This window comes from Panthera tigris, chromosome B3 (assembly GCF_018350195.1).
Source record: "Panthera tigris isolate Pti1 chromosome B3, P.tigris_Pti1_mat1.1, whole genome shotgun sequence".
Taxonomy (NCBI): Eukaryota; Metazoa; Chordata; class Mammalia; order Carnivora; family Felidae; genus Panthera; species Panthera tigris.
In genome coordinates this window covers 39,939,315-39,944,747 of record NC_056665.1, presented here as the reverse complement: position 1 = coordinate 39,944,747, position 5,433 = coordinate 39,939,315, and positions in this window count along the sequence as shown.

Genomic DNA, 5,433 nt, shown 5'->3' with positions numbered 1-5,433 from the left:
AGGGAAATAACAAATCAAAATCATAATGAGATATTTCATACTCACTAGATAGCTATCACTTAAAAAAGTAGAAAAAGGGGCACCTGGGTGGCTCAGTTGGTTGAGCATCCACCTTGCCTCAGGTCATGATCTTGCAGTTCGTGGGTTTGAGCCCCACATTGGGCTCTATGCTGTCAGCTTGGAGTCTGGAGCCTTCTTCAGATTCTGTGTCTCCTTCTCTCTCTCCCCCTCCCCCACTCACACTCTATCTCTCTCAGAAATAAATAAGAATTAAAAAATTAAAACAATTAAAAGAACAGAAAATACCAAACACTAGCAGGGATGTGGAGAAATGAGAATACCCTTGCTGGTCAGACTATAAAATGAGGCAGCTGCCATGGAAAATAATTTGACAAAAGTTAAACATAGAGTTACTACATGACCTAACAATTCCCCTCCTGGGTATATACCTGTGAGAACTGAAAAGATATTTTCACACAAAAATTTGTATATGAATGTTCATGCCAACATTATTTAAAATAGGCAAAAAGTAGACACACTCATCAACTGATAGATAAATGTGGTACGTCCATACAATGGAATACTATTCCACCATAAAAAGTAACAAAATATCAATACATGCTGGGACATGGATGACACTTGAAAACATTATGCTAAGTGAAAGAAGCCAGACATAAAAGACCACATACTGTATGGTTGCATTTATATGAAATGTCCAGAATAGGCTAATTCACAAAGACAACGTGGTTTGCCAGGTGCTCAGTTTAGGAGGGATAGGGAGTGATTGCTAATAGGTATGGGGTTTCTTTCTGGGATAAAAATGTTCTGGAATTAGAAAGTGATGGTGGTTTTACAACTTTGTAAATACAGTAGGGGCACCTGGGTGACTCTGTTGAGTGTCCAACTCTTGGTTTTGGCTCAGGTAATGTGTGACTGAGCCTCACGCTGGGCTCTAGACTGATAGCATGGAACTTGCTTGGGATTCTCTCTTCCTCTCTCTGTGCCTCTCCCCCACTCATGCGTGCTCTCTCAAACATTAAAACAAAACAACTTTGTGAATACACTAAAATCCATTGAACTGTGAATTTATTGTATGTGGATTATATTTTAATTTTAAAAACCTTATTGTTCTACCAACAATAGGCCTTCCCTAAAATTATTTCTAAAAGGTATTCTTCAGGAAGAAGAAAAATGGCCTTAAAACAAGGTCTGAGGTGATAAACAGTTAAATAAATCTAAACAAACATTGTACAAAATAATAAATGCTTATTTTGAGCAGCAAAAATACTAAAATAGTTTAAGGGCTGAAGATACAACTAACTTTGACTTTGTTACAATCACCATATATAATAAAAATTCAAGAGAAAGCACTAAAAGAATAACAAAAGTGTAAAACTTACAAATTAGTATAAGGGAAAGAAATAGAATAAGAAAAATATTACTCAATCCAAAAGCTAACAATAAGAGAAAAAGTGATTTAGAAAGAAACCATCAAGTAAGATGGTAAAATCATATCTAAACATAACTATAATCACCATATGTATTTAATAAACTCACCAGTTATATACAGATTTTTAGATTTACTAAAACAAACTAAAATCCAGCTATAATGCTGCTTACAAGAAACACATCTTTTAAAGGATACAGAGGGGTGCCTGGGTGGCTCAGTCAGTTCAGCTCAGGTCATGATCTTGCAGCTCTTGAGTTCGAGCCTGGTGTCTGACTCTGTACTGACAGCTCAGAGCCTGGAGCCTACTTCAGATTCTGTGTCTCCCTCTCTGTCTGCCCCTCCCCGCTTGCACCTGTCTGTCTCTCTCAAAAATAAATAAGCATTAAAAAATAAAAATAAATAAAAGGATACAGAAGGTTAAAAGTAAAAGATATGAGCAACTACTAATCCAAAGAAAGTTGGGAGCTATATTATTAGACAAAACAGGCTTTAAGACAAAAACCATGATAGGAACAAAGAACGTAACTACATAATGATAAAAATTCAACTTGCAAGAAAGCACGAAGATTCAATACTTAATATGCATCCATTAAAAGAGCTTCAAAATATATAAAGCTGAAATTTAATCACAAGGACAAATTACATGCACCATCTAGTGGAAGATTTCAACACATGCCTTATTTACTGAACTGAACAATTAACAAGTTTGAGTTAATGGTTCTATGTAGAGCCCGGCACCCAATGATTAGAGAATACACTTTGTTTTCTCCCAGGTGCACAAAGAAACTACCAAAACTGACCAAGTACTAGGTCACAAAAAAAGATTCTACAGATTTCAAAAAACAGGTACCACACAGATCTTATTCAATGTATTTAAAATCCCCTGATGTTTGGAAATGAAAAACCCTAAGCTCCCAGTAAACCCACTATCTGCTCACTATCCCGCTGAAGTATTTACCTTTTGGGGTGTCTCCACAACTCATCAGGATTCCTTTTCTTGAATTTCTGCCACCTCCCCCAGCAACCATCACTGTATAATAGGACTGCCCTTTAATGCCCCCACCCCCCACTATGGCCACGTTGATTGGACCAGAGATGGAGTGCTGATTCAAACTGGGCCAATCAGTTGCTCTCTTCAAGGAATCTGGGCTTAGAGTAGAGCTCTTCTTTGACTTGAGGAGATGACCACCTCTCCTATGAACCCTGGGGAGCAGAGAAACCTGATCTGCAAAGAGAAACTAAGGGATCCTGCAGAGTAGAGACCACACTATGACAGGGAAAGGCTGAGAAATAGACTGGCCAGAGGGACCTGGAAAGCTAAGACAGCTAGAAACAAAGGAAATCTGAGACAAAAAGCATGTACAACAAGACTGAGTTAGAGATTGAGAGAGAGCAAAAACCACTGAGAGAGAATAAAAGAGAATCAAAGCCAGAGAGAGTGATGACCTGGATTCTGATGGCTTTGCAGTGCCCGATTCCATCCTTCCTGATGTCTGCTAACATGGCACCCCCTGTTACTTGTAACAAAAGCCTTCAGCGTGCAATCCCACCTCTGCTCCTCAGCTCTAGCTGTCCCTTTGCCTGAAACTCCCACCTTCCCTGTTCCTCCTCCAAATTGGCTTAAGTCCTCTCAATCTTTCCAAACCGTTCTTGTCCTGACATCTTGGTGATATTTTCCTCTATCACCTCAGCTGCTAAAGCTGTCTAAACTCTAGAGAGCACTCTGCCTGGAAAATGTCCATGCTTGGAAACAAAAGCAGCCTATCTGATTATGCCCTTTATCCCTGCCATCTGGTATGCATCCTTATACAGTTCATTCTTGGTAACTGGCTGATCAGCCTGTGTACAGCAGGCTGAGACTGAAACCCCAGGGCTTTTCTAAAACGAATGTTCTGTCCACCCAGTGTGTAGAGTCTCCACAGGGGAAGGAAACACCCGATGAATCATCAGCAGTTTGATGAAGCAGAGGCATCCAAGAAACTGTTCTCTTAGTCTCACTGAAAATCATGGAAAAGACTTTAGAGACGGTTTAGTTTCTAATCTAGATCAACTCCTTCATTAAAAAATTCCTTCCTTCCTTCCTTCCTTCCTTCCTTCCTTCCTTCCTTCCTTCCTTCATTTTTGAGATATAGTTGACATATAACATCATATTTTAAGTATACAACCAACTCTTTCATTTATAGATGAGGCAAATCTTGGGGAAACCAAAGTCACACTGCTAGCAGGGAGCACATCTGTCTTTAGAAGCAAGATGCTTAGAAATTAGGTAACATGAGTTCAACTTGATAGTGTTTCCTTGTCTGAAAGAGAGTTATCTGCCATCCCTTCTCAGCCTCTACCCCTGTTTTTGCATAAGCTGTTTCTGCTTGTGCCATTGAGCCTGACAGCCATATCTTCAGCAAACCAGCTCCTAGCTATCATTCAAATTAGATGTCACCTTCTCCAAGAAACCTCCTCTGACCACCAAGTCTGACCACAAGACCTCCAAGTCTGGTGCCACCATGTGTAGCATATTTTATATACACATGAAAGCCTCTCTGCTTGCACACATGGTTTGGCATACAGTAGGCACTCAATAAATATTTGGTGAGTGAAGAAAAACATCAGGTACCACTTACCACCTGTTGAAGTCCATTTTTTCAGCACCTCAGTGGAAAACAGAAAAGGAAGGGCATGGGGTGAGAGCCCAATCAGCTCACTTTTCCTAGCACCTCCTCTTTGTGAGTTTGAAGGGAACTGGGTTGTCAGGTTGAAGCACCATGCACTCACTCCTGAAGCAGGAAGGCATCTATTCTGCAGTTAGCTAAAGAGTGACCCCTCAGCAAGGACAGTCAAGCTTCCCAAATAGTCAATGATGGCTGCTCCCTGGGAAGTGTAGTCTGGAAGCAGGTCAAGGAATAATCACAAGGCCACTAGGCCCCAGCCCTGCATTCACTCATTTTCTTGGAGTTCATGAGAATGGGGTCTTCAGCCAGAGAAATTTCTAATTGATTATGAAGCAAACCCTTGGGAGCTGGGCAGATACTCTTCCAAGAGTATAAACGTCCAGTCCAGGCCAGAGGTGGCCAAGAGGAGCTGCAACTCCAGGAAATCAAAGAAAGCTTTTTATCTTGATTATAAATGATGCCCTCTCTTCCCCCAGGCTCCAGGGCCTCTTTTCTGTCCTCTGGACAGATTCTGGAGGGGTTGGGAGAGGGGCAGTCTACATCTTACCCAATCCCATGTTCCACCGCCCTGATTCTAGATGCCTCCAAGATTACTCTGGTGCCACCCACTGGCCTCTGGTTTACTATTTTAAACCAAATACTTTTTCCAATAACAAAGCCCTGTCCATTTGGACTAGTTGTTTTACTCAAGGGGCAGAGACTATTACACACAACAGAGATGTGGTATCTGGAAAAGGTGGGCGTCTTTAGAAGAGCTTGGAATTAAGAAAAAAAAAAAAAAAAAGCCCATCATCTCTGAGTGAGATCAGCCAGCACAGCTGGAGAAGGCAGCAGGCTATGGGGGGTTGCTGAAGGAGCACTCGGCCAGCTTGCCAGACCCTGGGCCAAGCCATTGTATAAGCTCCCCAGTATTGGAAAGAAAGAAAGAAAAAAAAATGGGACATGTTTTTAGCTTTGCTCAGGAGCCCAGAACATACTCACAACTCCAGGAATCTTTGTTCTTCTCTGCAAGTGGAAAATATGATCCATGAGAACAAACTTGACCGCTGGAGCGTATGCCTAGTTACTCAACCCTGTAACAGGAGGTGGGGGTGGGGGGTGAGCTGTGCCTCATGCCACCTTGTGACCACTTTCCAGAGTCTCCTCTGTCCCTCTGAGCAGCTGGCTCACTTTAATAGTTAAGAGACAGGACAGGGGCCTGAAAAACAAGTACAAAATGTGCATTTATTGACAGTTGCTCTAGGGTACACTGGGCTTCTAGCAAGAACAAAAGTAGATGTAAAGGGAAATGCAGAGTTCCAAATTCAAGTAACAATA